The 18,823-nt window shown below is 41.3% G+C and overlaps 9 non-coding genes across 9 annotated transcripts; 2 read left to right on the plus strand and 7 right to left on the minus strand.

Moving 5' to 3' along the window:
* The first annotated feature begins 1,348 nt into the window (after positions 1-1,348).
* TRNAR-UCG (transfer RNA arginine (anticodon UCG)) lies at positions 1,349-1,421 on the plus strand. Its single transcript has one exon. It is a non-coding gene; the product is annotated as a tRNA-Arg (tRNA).
* A 2,793-nt stretch (positions 1,422-4,214) lies between these two features.
* TRNAS-GCU (transfer RNA serine (anticodon GCU)) lies at positions 4,215-4,296 on the minus strand. The gene has a single exon. It is a non-coding gene; the product is annotated as a tRNA-Ser (tRNA).
* A 2,755-nt stretch (positions 4,297-7,051) lies between these two features.
* Positions 7,052-7,123, minus strand: TRNAQ-UUG (transfer RNA glutamine (anticodon UUG)). Its single transcript has one exon. It is a non-coding gene; the product is annotated as a tRNA-Gln (tRNA).
* A 495-nt stretch (positions 7,124-7,618) lies between these two features.
* On the minus strand, positions 7,619-7,690 carry TRNAQ-UUG (transfer RNA glutamine (anticodon UUG)). The gene has a single exon. It is a non-coding gene; the product is annotated as a tRNA-Gln (tRNA).
* Positions 7,691-8,768: 1,078 nt separating this feature from the next.
* TRNAS-UGA (transfer RNA serine (anticodon UGA)) lies at positions 8,769-8,850 on the minus strand. Its single transcript has one exon. It is a non-coding gene; the product is annotated as a tRNA-Ser (tRNA).
* A 435-nt stretch (positions 8,851-9,285) lies between these two features.
* Positions 9,286-9,357, minus strand: TRNAM-CAU (transfer RNA methionine (anticodon CAU)). Its single transcript has one exon. It is a non-coding gene; the product is annotated as a tRNA-Met (tRNA).
* Positions 9,358-9,768: 411 nt separating this feature from the next.
* On the minus strand, positions 9,769-9,839 carry TRNAG-GCC (transfer RNA glycine (anticodon GCC)). Its single transcript has one exon. It is a non-coding gene; the product is annotated as a tRNA-Gly (tRNA).
* A 2,898-nt stretch (positions 9,840-12,737) lies between these two features.
* TRNAW-CCA (transfer RNA tryptophan (anticodon CCA)) lies at positions 12,738-12,809 on the minus strand. The gene has a single exon. It is a non-coding gene; the product is annotated as a tRNA-Trp (tRNA).
* A 1,994-nt stretch (positions 12,810-14,803) lies between these two features.
* On the plus strand, positions 14,804-14,876 carry TRNAR-UCG (transfer RNA arginine (anticodon UCG)). Its single transcript has one exon. It is a non-coding gene; the product is annotated as a tRNA-Arg (tRNA).
* The last annotated feature ends 3,947 nt before the right edge of the window (positions 14,877-18,823 follow it).

Below are 18,823 nucleotides of genomic sequence, written 5' to 3' on the forward strand. Positions count from 1 at the left end.
CTTACCACTTCCACCAACACTACCCATGATGGTTTAGCCACCATCTTCCTGCTTCCAGGAAGAGAGAAAGAGAGAAAACAAGTCCACGTTCAAATATTTTCAGGAGATAAGGATCTTTTTGTTAAATAATCTCCACCTTAAAGATAATCTCAAAATTCAAAAACATATGTATATGAGAAATTCAGCACATTTTTATTGAGCTCCTACTATTTGCCACATGTTATTCCGTGGACAGGGAAGAAAGACTGTGTGAAAGGGCCTATTTCTGTACTCCAGAAAGCTGCTAATTTACTAGTCAAGAAAAGCCAAGACCTACCACAAATAAGCCAGGAAGGCCAATGCTCCCAGGGTCTAGAATTTAAGAAAATTAAGGAAATGCCTAATGTGTAGACTAATAATGTTGACATTATCTTCAAACGAGGTGCATGAGGTCGCAGAGATTCACTGACAAGCTTAAAAGAAGCCATCCAAAATATAACTTTATATCACATCATTGGGCCAAGCCCTCTACCATACATTATAAATTCTATAAATATTTTGACCATAGAATGATTTTATTGTAACACGTTTTTGTGTTGATTCATTTATTAAATGTAAAAATTGTCACAATCAAAATTTTTGTAATTCTACCGTAGTGCTTATTTCTTAATATATGGAAGCCTCAAATAATAGTAATGGCACTGGACTCCCCTAAACCCTGAGAAACGCCAAAAAAAAGAAAAAAAGCATTCTCTTTTCAAACAGATAGAAATATACTGTGAAAAGTGCTTTGATGTCACGTTATGACAATCAGGGAAAATACCAGAAAACATGGGAAAGGGGAAATTGTTATACCTGGGGGCCTGCAGATATCCATGCCGGGTGACAAGAAAGACAATCGTGTAGATAGATGCTGCCTTATGTAGTAAGACTGCCTTCTTACTGACAACTGTCCAGGCAGACATCCCAAGTACCTAGAGTTTGAAAATTGCGAGCGTGACTGAATATTAATAGGGAAGAAACTCTGAGTTCTCTTATTTAAAAATATCCCTCGATGCAGGCAATATGCAATATTTTGGCATCCTTTGGGTGCCATAAACTCCAGTTTTTCTGCTCGGGAGTCGTACAGTCAATGACTTTTCCCTCCATGGAGTACCCAAGACCGAAATAATTGTCAATTCTTACCCTTCACAAGCCCCTGCTCCTTGGCCCGAGATAACCCCCGTAATCTCGAGTTTCTATTTTTCCAATGACAGAGAGCGCCGGCGGCGTGGGGGCCATTGCCTTTTTGTCATTACGTAACTGTCACAGCTCAGAACGGGGCAGAAAACTTACTTCCTAAGTGTCACAGCAAGACCGTATGTTCGGCGACCACGTGGCCTAACGGATAAGGCGTCTGACTTCGGATCAGAAGATTGAGGGTTCGAATCCCTTCGTGGTTAGTGTCACCTTTTATGCCCTTTTCTACTAATCGATAGCCACATCTCATGGGTAGGTGGTAGGAAATCATGTGTTTTTCGAACCCTTTTCTTCCTGCCCTATTTTAAAGAGGTTATTCTCAAAAGCCTTGGGAGAACCAGTGTAAAGAGTGGCTGGAAGTCAAAACCGAAATAAGGGCTTCCAATAATTTGGGGCTCTCAAGCTCTCCCCATATTTGGATTTGAGCTCCTGAGTTTCATTTTCACAGGCTCGGCTTGTCCTTGAAAAGGGAATTCCGATCTGTAAACGGAGCTCTCTCGAACTGAGCCCCCAGTGGGTAGCACGGGGGGAAACCTGCTGCTTCTCCTTCCCCATGGCTTCGCCCAAGGCCACAACCTCTTCACAGTTCTCTTCTCGTTTGAGTTCCGGGTGCTGGAATCTGTCACTGGTTTCCACTCTTCCCCTATCTTTTCCATCTTAACTTTCTTGTTTTCATTTGGTTTTGCTGCCGTCAAAAGGATGAGAACAGCTTATATTCAAACCTAAATTACAGAACAGAATACTAAGGTCATTGAAATAGCCGGACTGTTTGCGGAGTGTGTATACAAACAGGAAGGCAGAGAACATAGCTGGGCAAAATATACAGAAACATTTTTCCGGGCTTAAATAACTGAATTGATTAATAATTTAGGATGAAGAAAATCTCATTTCCAATTGATGACTTCCTGGTGAAACATATGGTGTTTTCAGATTCAAACGTTGGTTCAAATCACACGGAGGCTTAACTCTTTTCTACTTAACGTATTCCTCTTTGCTTCTCTCTTTGGTAGTTAAGGAAAAAACATACCCTTTGGGTTTAAAAGCTGTGAGGGGCAGAGGCAAAATTGCTCCAGATCTGCCTCCCTATTTTGGAAACAATACAAGAGATTAGCACATTTAAAATTATCCTTTTATGTGTATTAAAAGCAGTGACAAATACCCTAAGGTATATTCTGCGTGGACAAAGTTTCAGTCCCTACCATGTCACCATCATGCTCACACACACACATACACATACACATATATACAATATGCCTGTGTTTATTTTATAACTATCTGTTGAATGTTTACAGTGTGCAAAGTTGGAAGGACAAGGATATAAAAGGGTGGTACCCCTACAACCTTATTCTCAAACAAGGTAACATGGGGTTGAAGGGAAAAGAGGGATAAGACTGTTCAGGCATCCAGTATCTCTGATTCTTTTTTGGAGAAAATTCAAAAATATAAAGAGCATATCACCCAATTCCTCAAGACCCCACTTTGGCCTCCAATCTGGATCAGCATTTCCTGAGTTTTTATTTTCAAGATAAAATGAGTTAAAATTTGTGAACTATCTTTGAATCACAGGTACTACATAAGTCATATATTGTTAGGTAAAATTCAAAAACAGATTTTACTTCAAAATTTGTGCTTCATCTCAGTCCTCAGGAGCCTTTGGATCTCTGCTGATCTATGACAAGTGTACTTCAGAAGGATTTTCCAGGTATGAAAAGTCACAATCCCAGTCACTGGATTTGAACATGTTAGAAAGATCTTATCACCTTAACCACTTGATCTTAAAGAACTTGGTTCCCATGAACCTTAATAAGGAAACGTTGGTTATATGATTTTTTTTAAACAATTAATTTGTCTGGTCTCTACCTCAGTTTTCTCATCTGTAAAATAGAGACAGGTGATGGGGGGGTGGGAATTTTCATAGAGATCATCTTTACGGTCCCTTCAAATTTTGTTATTCTACACCGTGCACTCAGCCATTTGCTGTAGTTTACTATAAGGTGAAAAGAGGGAACTGGTGAGATTTTATGGTATTATGTGCTAAAATTAAGATATAAGTGGCAGAAGATGATCAAAGAAGGAAGAAACTAACAGAGACTGGAACACCTGGAAAAGATCTTTGATTAAATTCATTCATGTAAAATACAAAGAGGAGAGTGATGCTTTCATCTGAGGATTCACAGAAAAGGTACATTTGATGTGGGTCTTGCAAGAGGATTTTGCAGCAAGGGAGCAGAGACTCTCCAGGCAGAAGGAACTACTTGAGCAAAAGCAGAGCATGTGAACAGCTTCTGCTCCTGAAGACAGGGACCAGTGGTCAGATAAAACTAGAGTTTGATGAAGAGTTTGGGAGGATAGGGAGTGATAAGGGGTAAAGAGGGAGCGTCTTGGACCTGAATTTAAGAGGCAAAAAAAAAAAAAAAAATCAACAAAAACTGCCGAGACAGGGAACCAAAGCTGGGGAGCGGGTGGGAGCAGGGAGTGAAGAGAAGCGAATGGCCAGTGGTTCTCAGCCCAAGAAACCCATTAGAATCACCTGTGGCCCCTGCAGCCACGCCTGGACGTCACCCTCGGAGATACTGATTCAACTGTGCCGAGGGGTGGAGGAAAGGTGGACATCTTGAGAAAACTCCCTAGTTGCTTGTAATTTGCTACCAGTGTTAGGAACGCAGGCAGGAAGATGGGCTGGGTGGGGAGGGGGTCAACAAGCGTAACGGAAGTCAGAGGGCCAGAAATCAGTTTTTGACAACGGTGGAGAAGCTGGGGAATACGTGAGCACACCTGTGTCTGACCGGAGGCAGCAGAGTTTGATTTTTGACTGTCATCCACGTGACGTGACTCAAATTCTAATCTCTCTATAAAAGGGGCTAAAAGTAGCGTTATTGGAAGTTACTCGTCACCTCAGTGCGTCTCTAACAGAGCATCTACCGACACGTTTTGGGGAAATACCTTCTTTACAAGGTACTAAAACCACAGTCCCACAGTAAAGCGGGGAAACCAAACGACGAGGATGGGATTCGAACCCACGCGTGCAGAGCACAATGGATTAGCAGTCCATCGCCTTAACCACTCGGCCACCTCGTCACCTGTGCGGGGGGTTTTGATTGAAAATTGTATTTCTTTACTCAGCAGCGTTCTATTTGCCAAATTATATTATTATTTAGCTTTTTTTATTATTATTAGTGAAGATAATGTCTTTTCTCCCTATAAATGGCCCTCTTGCTTTGATAAAGGAAGAAAAAATAAAGAAGGGACTGAGGTTCAGCCACTGAGGAAAATAGCATGAAGGATCCTCAAAAAATTAAAAATAGATCTACTGTATGATCCAGCAATCCCAGTTCTAGGTATTTATCCAAAAGAAATGAAAACAGGATACTAAAAAGATATCTGCACTCCCATGTTTATTGCAGCATTTTTCACAATAGCCAAGATATGGAAAGAAATTGTGTCTGTCAACAGATGAATAGATAAAGAAAATGTGGTTGTATATATACACAAAGGAATATTATTCAGCCATGAGAATGAAGGAAACCCCTGCCATTCACAACAACATGGACCTTGAGGGCATTATGCTAAAAGAGGTAAGTCATACAGAGAAAGACAAATACTATATGATGTCACTTATATGTGGAATCTAAAAATATGTTGCCTTACATGGTAAAAGTGATTTTGCAGATATGGTTAAATTGAGGATTTCGAGATGGAAGGTTATCCAGGATTATCTAAGTGAACCTAAAGGAGGATCATATTCATTAGTAGGAAACATGACTGCAGAAGCAAGAGGCAATACAAGGAAGAGGCCACTAGGTGAAAAAAAGCGAGGAAACATTCTTCCCTGAAGTCTCCAGAGGGAACACAGCCATGCTGACAACTTGACTTGTAATCTTTTGAACTTCAGAACTGTAAGAGAGTAAATCTGTGTTGTTTTAAGTCACTAAATTTGTGGTAATTTGCTACAGCAGCAATAGGAAGCTAAGACAGGTTCTAAGGCATTGATATGACTGGGGCTTAATAGGTGGAAGGAAGCTTGCAGGGCTTTTTCTGAAACAATTTTTAGAAACCAGAGGCATTCATGGGGGCTCTTGTTTTGCTGTCACAGAGCACTGAAGGATACATGTTCAAACTGTGGAGAGAGTCAACAGAAAGAATTTAGAGTCCCACTGACAGCTGGGACTGCTGTATTCAGAGACCAGAGGGTTAGCCATCACACCATGGGACCTTGGTATAACAAACCTTCAAGGTTAAGACGTATACTAATGCATCTGGTCTGTTGATCTTTAAAATGTTTCAGCATAGATTCAATCTAAGGAATATTAAGAGAGAGCCTCCTCTAAGGGCACAGTGGAGGCTCTCAGATGACTATGACAGCTAGGGTCTCACTCTATGGTTTGGATATTTTCAGGTCTGTGTTCAGAGTTCTGCAGCCTACAGAGCATTTGCCTGAGTTCCAGAGGAGAAAAAAGTCACAGGTGGGGCCTGTGACATATGAACTCTTAATCACCCAAGCACATAATTGACTTATAGGGATCTGATTGACTTTAGGCCGGCACCAGGCAAAGCAAAAAGCATCAAGAGGAGAGATTTTAGGGGGGAGGTGAGGGTGATGGGGAGAGGGAAATTTTCAGTAGCCAGAGGAAAGAGCAAGGAGTTGGACGTTGATGGGAGAGAAGAAATGCAAGTTTAAGGGAGTGTCTATACATCAGAGTGTACTCCTGGTTAGGGAAAATGTGAGGGCAAGGTCACCAAAACTGAGACAAGTCCACTGAGATTTGAAGTCCAGGCGCTAACCATTACATCATGAGGCCCTTGAAGTTAGGTCTCTACCAAAAGACTGATGTGTACTCCTAACAGGTCAGTTTATCTTCAAAATAAAGTAGGCAACACATAAGCTTGTGGAGTTTGAACAGAGCCTCTCATGGGTACAACTCTAAGATGTACTCAACAAGGGTACTGCTGTGTAGCAGGAAATTTCTCAGGACAGTGTTAGTGTTTGGAAGCCGATGGAGCACTTTAAGTAGGCTCCAGGAAAGGAAGGACCTGAGTTAGAGGGACTGTAAAACATGAACACCTAATCATTGGAACCAGGATTCTAATTTAGCAGAATCTGAGGAACTCTGGGCAAAAGGCAAAAAGGGCCATCAGGTGTAAGGGGAAGTAGGGCTAGAATTCCGGAGGAAGGTAATCAGAGACAATCTTCTCTCGGCCAGTGGTTCTATGTTGCTTTGGTTGTTGACTTGGAAGTAACTAGCAGCGCCTACAGCTAGATATGTACATCTGGCTAACGATTTAGGAGAACCATAGGGGGAAAATTGCTAAGATGTTGCTGAGGTCCCAAAGAGATTTGGACTCAAACTGCTAGATTCAGAGCCCAGAGTGCTAACCGTGGGGTCCTTACATGAGGAACTTTGTACTTGCTACTGCAATTTATATATATATATAATATATATATACAAATTATATATATTACATATAAATTATATATATTGTTATATATTATATGTTATATATTATTATATATAACATACATATTATATATATAATTTATATAGATATATATTCCTACATTAGGCTGATACGTTTTGAGGAGGCTTCAGAGAAGAGAAGATTTGCGAGAGGGGCCTCTGAGACATGAAGTGTTAAGACCCTGAGCATGCAAATTACTTAGGATCTGACTGTCTTCAGGAACCCAGGCAAGAGTAGTTGTCGAGAGAGTGAATGGTGTTCCAAGGGGCTCCTCGGAAGAAGGAAGCCTGAGTGGGAAGGTTATGCCCAGAAACCAGTGTACATTATCGACTTGAGGGAAACACGGAGGAAATAGGCTGGCGACCAAAACAAAAGTAGGTCCCACCGAGATTTGAACTCGGATCGCTGGATTCAAAGTCCAGAGTGCTGACCATTACACCATGGGACCACCACTTGCTGGGGGATTTATGAATATTTATTGAAGAGTCTGTCATTCCATTCAGGGTTTTTATGGACTATCGTTTTCATTTAAAAAATATTCATAGAGAATCTGCTGTATGCCAATCAGCAGAAGCTCCAAGTGAAACGCGACGACCAGGGTTCAGGGTTCACAGGCACTACGAACTTCTCAGGACCCAGTTCGTGTTAGAAACTGATGGAACTTGAACCCAGGACTGAGATCAGGGGTGGAAAACGTGAATAGTCACCCAGGGGGTAATCTAAATGACGAGGATCGGAGGAGATTCTGTGGCTTAGAGAAGGAGGAGGAGCAAGAGAGGACAGATGTGGAATCCCAGAGGCAAGGGTAAGGAAAGCTGTTTTGCAGGACAGTGTCTCCTTGCTGAAGGGGATGGGGTATCTTGCGCAAGTGCTTAGGTGTCTAGCCTCCTCGAGGTACCACGGTGATTTAAGAGACGAGGAGGGAAGACACTAAAAGACTAACAGGTCCCACCGAGATTTGAACTCGGATCGCTGGATTCAAAGTCCAGAGTGCTAACCATTACACCATGGGGCCCCTGCTATTTTCTCGCCCCACGCTTTTAGGAACGTGTCTGCTGTGCGTCGTATGCGCTTCATTGGAAAGATTTGTCTTAGATGAGCGAAAGCCTCACCTTCAGTGCTCCACAATGCGAAAAGCCTAGCAGAGCTCACTCTGCTTGGAATTTTTTCTCAGGGCCCCCGGAGGGTTTGAGGATCGGCGTTCCTTGCAAAATCAAAACTGTGCCTTTACTGAATTTCTAACCTGGGCCATGAACGTTTGTCTACATATGGTGTCAACACTTAAAAATCCCTTAGGACATATGTGAATATAGAAAACGCAACAAGAAAAAACAAGTCCAAGATAAGATAGGAAATTACTGGTAATTTCGGGAATAAGAAAAAACTTTTTCCTTTTTGAGTATTTTTACATCCTTCTTTTTGCTTATCCGCATTTCCTAATGGATCGACTGCAAGTTTAATACAAGATGAATTTTTGTTATATTTACTCTTATTTATGTTGCATATACTGTATGTTTATGTATTAGAGTTTTTGCGAGCAAAACAGTTTTGTTGTTGTTGTTGTTGTTTTGAAATTAAGCCCAAATCAGAAAACAGTTTTGAAAATTCTGTAACTGGCACTTCCTCCCTACAGTCTGGCCTCCTAAGTGGAATGATAAGAGGGCTCCAGAAGGAGGAAATATTGGAAATTTCTGTTTGAGATACTGATTCCCAAACATCAAAGTACTCACGAGTGGAATAGTGATGCACTGGATATACCCAAATTATTGGAAGAACATCGAAAAAATAGAGGCAGGCGAGGTTCGGAAGTCAGACCTGAGCTGAATTTCAGATAAGGAGATAGCAATGCAAAATGAACTAAAGCCTGAGCATTTTTTCAGCATATTTATGATGGTCTCAGAAATCCCTAGCGTTTACCAAAGTAATTTTCAAAGATTTTCTCTACATACAGTTATACTAAAGGACTAGAACTACCTGCTTCCAGTTTTATGGAGAAAGATAATAATAATCAGTAAAACAGTATATTCCGTGTTGTTTCACCGTTTCTGTAGCTGGTACAGCAAGTATTTCGACCTGGAGGGAAAACAAAACTCCGTAGCCGGCAGGATTCGAACCTGCGCGGGGAGACCCCAATGGATTTCAAGTCCATCGCCTTAACCACTCGGCCACGACTACATAACTGACTGAATTGTCTAGATATATTCCCATGAGGAATAATATCTTTCCTCTTACAAACGTTCTTTAATTTCGACAACAGTTCTGGAATGCCTGTCATAATGGTAAAAAGCTCAGCAGATTGAGATATTGGTTACAAACGTAATTACAAATTGTAACACTTGTCTGACTTACAAGATACCAAACACCTTACCAAGGTCACATTCCAATCCCTAAGAGGTGTAGTGGTCTCCAAATCTGAGAGATCAAGTTACCAGACATAATGAATAAGATTTATCTCTGTCAAAAACGGGAAATATGTATTTTTAACCAACCACTTTGGGGATTCTTACACATCCCGAACTGTCCCACAAGCTCGATCTGATGGTCTCTTGTAATCTTTATTCAATCCCTTTCTTTCTAAAATCAAGTTTCAATCAAGAAAATCGCCGATGCTAGCAGAGGATGGTTTCGATCCATCGACCTCTGGGTTATGGGCCCAGCACGCTTCCGCTGCGCCACTCTGCTAACATGCCGCGACGTGTTTTTCAAGTCATATTTCAAGGGGATAAATTTTGGCACTTTCTTGGCTCTAAGAGATTGTGAATATCTTCCTATGGCTGTAAGAGTAGGAATACTATATTTATGTCCACACGTGGCTACGCTCCACCTCCAAATATTACTGACTTAGAATTCACCTTCGAAAGACTTCTATCAATTGAGGTAGGAGTTTCCTTGAGCTCGGACAAGATGACTTTCCAGGTTATTGGAAAACCAAATGCACGCCAACGGGTACAATTTATAAAGGTGAAATTGTACAAGGAGGATTAACTTTTGCTTCTCTCAGCCACACTCGGATACCAGAAGCATAATTATCTTAAAATGTTTGTTGTTTTTCAGTGAAAATATTTTACTCCGCAGCCGGGGGAAAAGGAGAGTTGCATTGGCCGGGAATCGAACCCGGGCCTCCCGCGTGGCAGGCGAGAATTCTACCACTGAACCACCAATGCCCTATCTGTTAATCTTTTTTTACTTGGCTTCATATAGTTATAGTTATATTGTCCCTAAATCGTTAGTGAAAGAGTGAAGATGTATGTTCTTTTCCCTAGGATTTTCTTAAATCCAGTTAAATAAAAGACGATATCTAAATTTTCTAGGAAAACCTGTGAACTAGAAGGAAGCTGAAACTGCTGATATGTGACTCTTGGAGGCTTTTGAAAATGAAAAACACCTATAAATACCCGACATATAAAAATATCTTTCTCCATCCCTCCCTCAATTTATATCTTTAATGAAAACACTTTCTGAAAATCTCTCATTTAGGATGCAAGCAAGTTCGGTTAATTACTAGGCCAAAGTGCTCAATTCAAGTTTGAAACACCAAGTTACTTCATTTTGGAAAAAAGACCTTCTATTGTCCTTCTGTTTATGGAGACACAAGTTTGGCATGGAGGGTATTGTCAACGGAAGCAGGATAACAAAGAAAGTAATAAAGGAAAAATATAATTCTCCCAATTCCTTCTCCTTACTTGCCTCTGGAGAGGATGACCACCAGTTGCCGAGGTCGCTGTGGCCCTTTGGAACAAAAAGCCAAAAGGGGCCTGGAAATAAATAAGAGTTATCATCTCTGTTTTTCAGGACTTTTCAGTTCGTTCGGAGAAAAAACCACAAGAGAAAACCACTGACGATCAATGAAAATAATCTACTGAAATGAGTCTTGAGTTTGGGCTTTAGGAAAGTAATGGACTCTGATAGCCTGGATTATAAAGCATGTGAAAGCCAGGAGGTTTTTCACTCTAGTTTCTATCTCTTCACCTCTTCTTCAGAATAAAGAAGTTGTAGTATTTATTTGGCAGCTGTGATTAGGATGCTTTGAAGGGAAAGAATTGCAGAAAGACTTTTAGCAAATTAGGAGGTTATTAATGTTGCTCTTAAAGGAAGAATTTGGGCCATAAATTAGGTTTCAACAAATCCTAGCAACAGAATAATACATAACTGAACAGTATGAGAGATATAACTAAACTTGGCATTTTATGGAAATGATATGTTGGCTTCTACATCGAAACAGATGAGAATATAACATGCCCTTATCAAATAAATATTGGAGTCAATAAATATGGTTATAATATATAAGTATGTCAGATACTCTAACTAGATGATATGCTGGGGGTCGAGGTGGAGAATGAGACTCAAATGCTTGGCTCAAGATAAATCTAGTGAAAAGAGAAGAGCATATAGAAAATCTAAAATTGGGAAATCCATGTGTGAGATAGAGTAAAAATGTCATTTATGAAAATCAGTCATCCAGACCTGATTACTACCTTGTGACCACCTGTTGTAAGGTTTGGACCTCAGATTTACTGGTAGAGCAAACTCAGTGAAATTACCACCTGAAGGGAATTAGGCCCTAGAAACTGATTCTCACTAGTAAGACTCACAGGATCCTGATGTTACAAATCAGAATACAATTTATTAATATAGAAGGGAGTTTATAACTTTTCAAGACTGGAATGCTCATAGCCACAGTTCAGATCACCTTGATCCTGGCCCTGAGGCTCTCCAGTGGCCAACTTAGTAATAAGAAGGAGGCCTTATGACATGCCATTGACAAGGACTGCCTCTTTGACCAAACTTTACTCAGGCTCCTCTGAGCCCTCCTCTCTGCTAGGCCTTAACCTTGGCCTACTGAGTCCAATTTTAGCAAGAATCCTGCTAAGCCAGTTTATTGAGACTCCCTCTACCCTTGATAACTAATCAAGCTCCTGTTTGTAACTTTCCATCCTCTGACCCCCCTCACCCTGCCCACTTGCTATAAATCCCCAGCTATCCTTGCTATTATTCGGAGCTGAGTTCAGTTGTGTACTGGAGTCTCTTACTAGCCTAGCTTGAATAAAAAGCTGTCAGATCCTTTTTAACAAGTGTTCAGTGCAATTTCTCTTTAACACTATCAGAGGAAAAGAAAGTGAGGCCCTGCCCTGGGACGGAGCAACACCATTTGAGGAACTGAAAGAAGACCTCTGTGACAGGGTTAATCAGAACGGTTGCTTATTATTTTGTTTTAAGCTGGGGAATGTCAGGATAAGATTTGCATTTTTTAAAAAAAGTGTAATAAGGACACTGATCTAACTGAGAAAGAGGAGGTCTGGGAAGAAGACTAAAGAGGTTCATGTCAATACCCGGGCAAGACGTATGATGGAAGGAAGGAGGCCATGTGGTAACGAAGAGAAGAGGATACATGGGATATAACACTTTAGGAGGTAAAACTCCCAACTCCCTGATCGGATTGGGAAAAGGAGGAGCGGGGTGGGGGGAGGAGGAGGGAGGGGGAGGGAGGAGGAGGGAGGGAGGGGGAGGGACGGGGAGGGCAGGGAGGAGGGAGGGGGAGGGGGAGGAGGAGAAGAAGAAGAAGTGTCCAGGATGGTTCCAGGTTCCAGGCTCAGCGGGGTAGTGGCGGGCAATGAATCTGAGAAAAACGCACGACTTGTTGTAGACAGATAGGCAAAGGAACAGTCAGGAGGCAAAAGAGCGCCGAGGGTGAGCCTGGGAAAACGCCAACATTTTAGGGCCTTAGTGGTCCTCAGCAGTTAAAGACGCAGAAAGAAACAATCATAGAAGATAGGGAAACCAGAAGACTATGCATTCTCTGGTGCCAAAAAGGAGAGTGTTTAAATTAAATCGGTTAAAGAAAGTTGCCCATTAGGGGAATTCGTCCTCGTTCTAGAATTCCAATGGCAAGTTAAGGGCAAACGTATGCCACTGAAACTCTGTCAGAGCAGCTACTCTGTCTTCTTTATCTCATCTTGGGCTTGGAAGCCTTAACTGGTCTCAAGGCCGACTACACATGCCCAAGAGGAATGAAGCTGCATGCTCTTCATTTCTCCCCCTACCCAAAAGACAACCCAAGATCCTGACCCCGACGTGATTTGAACACGCAACCTTCTGATCTGGAGTCAGATGCGCTACCGTTGCGCCACGAGGTCACAGAGATAAGTAGCCTTTCTTCTACATTAGAATTTTTAAAATGCTTTCTCCTCGCCCCAGGTTCTAAAGGTTTATTCCTTTTTATTGGTAGATTTGATCATTTTTCTCGCCACTATTCATAGCTTCGCTAATGCTTGGTGGAAAAAGATAAGGGATTAACCAGATTAAATATTAATCCAAAAAGCCCAAGTGCTCCATGTAGGGGAAACTCAGTGGTTTCTCGCGTTCGATCTTTCCACTTGTCGGAATTTTCCTGTTTTGAGAAAAACTGTGTACGTACTGAGTTTAGATCCGCAATGAAACAGGAGTAAGAATTGCCACGATGTTCGAACTACCACTTTTCCTATAAATTCACTAGACTTCTCCTCTTCTGAAAAAAGACTACCAGCCTTGCCCTGCCCTGCGGTGTCAGGCCTCGCCCCCCACTCCTCCTCCCCTCGTTTCTCAGCGCTCGCCTGACCTCATTCTCAACCTGGTGAAAAGCTGCTTTATCCTCAAAGCCTAGCGTAGATGGCATGTCTTCCCGAAACTCTCACTTCTCAGTGGGATTTCGTGGGCCTTCGGGTCTCTACAGTGTACACGTGCCATTCGCTTCACAACAACTCGAAGCAAATCGCTAATATTTACTGAGATCTTGCCATTTTCTACCAGCCCTATGCTCATAGATCTTCCTCCAGCCAGTGATTCTTAAAACGTGCATCAGTCGGGAACTTGTTAGCAATACAAGTCCTCGGCCAAACCCCAGGCCTACAGAATCAGAAACTCTGGAGGCAGACCCCAGCACTCTGTGTTTTAACAAGTCCTCCCTGATTGTGATGCAGGGAAAAGTTTGAGAATACTGCCCCAGCCTAGCCACCCGAAACTTTGCTCACTCAAAAAAAAAAGAAAGATTAACTTTCAGTCTTCTTCCAGGATGGTGGAGGGGCAATATGGTATTAGTTTGCTGCCCTAGCAAAGGACCCCAGATTGAGTGGCTTAAGCAACAAGTTTATTTTCTCACAGTTCTAGAGGCTAGAAGTCCGAGAACAACCCTGTCAACAGGTTTGTAGATGGCGGTCTTCTCCCTGCATCTTCACGTGGTCTTTCCTCTGTGTGTCTGTGTCCTGTTCTTTTTTTGATAAGGACACCAGTCATTGTATCAGGGTCCACCCATATGACCTCATTTTACTTTAATTACCTTTTTAAAAGCCCTATCTCCAAACAAAGTCACACTCTGAGGTACTGGGAGTTAGAACTTCGACATATTTGGGGTAGGGGGGGAGACACGAGGACACAATTCAGCTCCTAACAGGCAGTTCCCAGGTGAAGCTACTGCTGACAGTTCGTGAGCCTGGCATGGAGTGTGAGGATGGAGGTTCTGTGGTGTAAATCTCATAGCCCCTTCGCTTTTCCTACACGACCTCTTTAGGATTCAGCTTTCTCGGGTCTGACAAGTCAGCTATCACGCTTCAATCGGCTCTCCAGATTACATAATTTTGTTGCTATTATCTCCTCTCCCGAACTTTTGGTTCAATTTGAATTTACGTTTTAGAGTTGTTTTGAGTGGGATTTCTGGAGTGCACAAAAGTGAATTCTTGCCTTTCATCCACAATCTTTACCTGAAAGCACCGCCAAGCAGCGGTGGTTCCCTGAGTATGTAAAGCAATCGGGCTCTGTCTTTTCCTCTCCTTCAGCTCTCAGCTCAAGCGCTCCTTCCCTGCTGTGGCCTTTCTCCCTGATTTCCATCAAAAGGTAAACTGAGGAACTGAAAGAAGATAAAGCACTAATAAAGCACTCTATTATTTGTTATTATTAGTTATAACTTCTTGGTAGTTACGTCGGTTGTAACTTTGCCGTACTTTTGACCGTTAGGTTCAATTTGTTTCCCCAGCTAGACTGTAAGATTTTTGAGGCGTTGGAAATGCTTTCGTTTGCAATAATAATTTCAGTGTTACAATTATAGTTGAGATTATTTTCTTTGCACAAATTACCCAGAGCACCATTACTGCTGCAAGACCACGTGGCCTAATGGATAAGGCGTCTGACTTCGGATCAGAAAATTGAGGGTTCGAATCCCTTCGTGGTTGCTATGGGGTTAACCTATTACTACTCAGAAACTACCTGAGGGCATGCATGGTGGTCATTCTAAATAAAACAATTTTCTTAGTTAAAGCCGGTAATCAGAAATCTCCTGCATGGTTATAATTCTTAATAAAACAATTTTCTCAGTTATACCTGAGGACATGCATGGTGATCATTCTTAATAACACAATTTTCTTAAAGTCGGTAATCAGAAATCTTGATAGTTTTATACTCCATGTACCTCCGCTCCACACCCTTTCCTTTGTTTTTGTTTCTTTTTACCCATCCAGTGTCTGCTTATCTCTGTCTCCACAGTATCCACCAAACAGTCGGTTCTCGGTTCTCCCGGTCTGCTCTCAGCAAAATTTGGTCTGCGGACCAGTGGCAACATCCGGGAGCTTCTTAGAAATGCAAGGTTTCCCAGCCAGTCCCAGTTCCGTCTCAGCACTACGCTTGAACTACAAAATTAGAATTTGGGGAGTGGGGCTCAGGAATCTGTGTTTTAACCAACTACCCAAAACTGAGTCCTATACACACTCGAGTGTGAAAACCATTCTGGACCTTATAGCTGCATGACGTCTCTCAGGTTCTTCCAGCCCACTCGACGATGGTGCAAATACCTCAGACACAGCCTTTCATGATTTAGCGCCAACTACCTGCGTCCTTTTTTTTCCTTTTCTTTTTTCTTTTTTTTTCTTTTTTTTTTTTTTTTTTTTTTTTTTTTTTTTTTTTTTTTTTTTTTTTTGCAGGTGCCGTTTGCTTCCTTGGAGATGGGGTTGATTTAGTTATCTTTACAACGAGATTTCTCCATTGGACACTTAGTCCATCAGCTTACTTTATATTTTGAATGTACATATTTTTTGTTGTTGAGTTATAGTTGATTTACAGTATTATATTAGTTTCAGGTGTACAACATAGTGATTAAAAATTGTTATAGGTTATACTCCATTTAAAGTATAAAATATTGACTATATTACCTGTGCTGTACAACATATCTTTGTAGCTTATTTGCTTTATACATAGAATTTTGTACTACCTGCGTTCTAAGACTGTTACAACAGGGGAAATGTGAAGCTGCCATAGAACCCCGAGGGAAGTCCGGGCTGCAGGGAAAGGCAAGAAAAACGTCAACAAATTTGCCAAACTGCCTTCTAACAAATGCAGGAAAATGGTAGAAGGTTCACCATCTGTAATCCTTAGAGAAATAATAGACCCAGGAAAAGAGCATTAATGATCTTAAAACCCTTAGGAATAGGTTATTGGGAAACAATATGTGTGTAGTCAGGTATCACCCCAAGATTATTTGCTAGTTGCAAAGAGAAAAAGAAAGAGCCCTGGGGGCACTACTTTATCTTCACCATTAGTGGGGTGTCCTGACAAGTGCCTCCTGATGTGAAGTACTTTATAAAGTGCACAGTGTCAAGCCCACAATTTTTAACCTGAATCTAATGTAAGCCATCAAAGGGTTCTAACCAATCATTTAGATTTAACTTCTAGTTTAGAGGAATAAACTAAAAGTTGCCATGAGGAGTCAGTGAGACAAATTCAGAATGTGGGACATTCTAGAAGAGGCTTGGACTTTTTAAAAAGTCAATGTCAAAACAATAACAACATCAACAGAAAGCTGGAAACCTGTTCTAAACTAAAGGGAACTAAGGAAACATTACAACCCAAAACAGTGAATGAACTTTGGTGGGATCCGGGTAAGAGAAACTGGCTCCAAAAGACATATTAAAGAAATTGAAATAAGGACAGGGTATGAGATGTTTTTATAAAGAATTGCTAGATTTTTTTATTTATGATAATGGTATTGTGGTTATATGAGACATGTTTAGATGATACATGTTTATGTGTATAGGGTATGATGTCTTCAAATGAATTTCGTATGATTCAGCAGAAAAAGGCAGATAAGACTAAGAGGGCAAAATGTTAACAATTATTGAATCTGGGTGGTGGCTATACACATAATTCCCTATTCTTTCAATTTTTTTAAATGTTTGAAAATTTTTATAATAAAAGTTTAATTTTTTAAAAAAAAAAGCTTGACAGAAGCTGTCCTGTTTAAAGAAAAGCTCTGATGGAAGAGCACAGGGCTCCTAGAAGACAAAACAGAGGGTCAGCAGCAAGAAATCAGCACCCTGTGAGGAAGGGCAGATCCTTTATGCTTCAGGAGTCCAGGCTACCTTGACAGAGTGGCCAGAAAGAGAGCTGAGAAGGTTAGATAGATGCCCGTGATGAGGGCCTCCTATGCCATCTGTGATCTTCCCCGCCGGCTACAGAGTAATTTTAAAGACTTTAAAGGAGGGAAGGGACCCAATCTGATTTGCGTTCTCAGATGAACACAGCAGTTAGTGCTGACATAGCCCTACCTACGTAATCTGCCCTAAACTACGTCTCTCGTGTTATCTCTCGTTGCTGCCCCTCTCTGTACGCCTCCAAAAAGCAACGTTCCAGCCAGGCAGCACTTTCTTCCATTTCTCCCCTATTCTATGAGGTTTAAGTCTAGACCACCGCTCCCCTCTCCAATCTGGCTCACTCCCACACATCCTTCAGATCTGAGTTTAAATATGATTCATTCCACATATATTTACTGAGTGTCCATTTGCCCATTCAGAAGTAATAAAGGTATAACAGGAATATTTCTTTGTGAAACTTGGAGTCTAATGAGTGACTCTCTCCAGGCAGCCACCTAAGATATTCATGACTGGGATCTACACTCTTCCTGTGGGCTACGACGGCACAGTGGACCTCTCACTTGTCATACTCAATGGTAAGTGTTTACTTCTGTAATTGTTTATTCTAGAAACCCCTCAGAAGAGTGGCCACACTTTTCTTGCTCTCCACTGAGTGAGCAGCACCTAGCCAAGTGTCTGGCATGCGATTGTGCCCAGAATAAAAATTTTGAAACAATGAAGAAATGAATGAATCTGTTCAGGGACAAGGGACCGGAGGCCAAAAGACTTCCAAGAAGTCGTTGCAGTAACTCCTATGAGAAACTGTTAGAACCCTATCTAAGAAAGTGGGTCTGACGGTTGGGAGGAAGAACCAGATCTGAGAAAAAATTAGGAGGTTGAACCAAAGACCTGGTAACCTGTGGGCTGCGGAGAGAAAATCAGAGAGAGGATGGATAAGGGGACTTCTGAGTCTTTGGGTTTGGTACCTGGGTGCTCCTGTCAAAAATTTGGGTTGTTGGAGGAGTTTCAAGTTTTGGGGGAAAGGATAGAGCATTCGTTTGGGGATGTATTGCTTTTGAGATGCCCATTGACATGCAAAAAGAAATAACTAGGACAATTGTGTCCAATTCTGGAGCCCAGAAGAGAGATCTGGGCTGGAGATAATTTTCAATCCATCACACATAAGCTGTGGTTTATCAATCATGTCCTGTCCTTCTTCTGTTCATGGAATGAAGCTGTTGATGAAAAACAAAATCTTCTACTTGCACATTAATACAACCACATGCATACACATACAGATAAGATTGTGATAATGGTTGTGTAGTTTCAGAAAAGTGGAGATCCTGGGGTTATGTTCTTGCTTTGGAGGTGGTCTTTGCAAATGTTTTTAAACATTATCCATAGAGTATCAGATAAAGTTGTTTTTCCTCTTGTGAGAAAAGGCCCCATGCAGTGAAGTGGATCTGATTCTCAGAAATATTTTCTAATTTCCTATTTTATTCAAAAATATTCTATCTACTGCTTTAAAATATTTTTAGCTTTACAGAGAGACAGAAGATGGGGTTCCCTGTAGAACATTTTGATAGATCCTCATTCTTGAATTTTAAAATGAGGATTACAATAGCTGCTGACATTTGTTGAGCCCTTACTATATTCCAGGCACTAGACTAAATGTCTGAAGACATATGGTACCTGTAAGGAACAACTTTGTCAGATTATTTATTGAGGATAAATCTCCTGCTCCAGCAAAAATAGGGATTTTTGAAGTATTGCAATAT

The sequence above is a fragment of the Delphinus delphis genome, chromosome 10, assembly GCF_949987515.2.
Source record: "Delphinus delphis chromosome 10, mDelDel1.2, whole genome shotgun sequence".
Classification (NCBI taxonomy): Eukaryota; Metazoa; Chordata; class Mammalia; order Artiodactyla; family Delphinidae; genus Delphinus; species Delphinus delphis.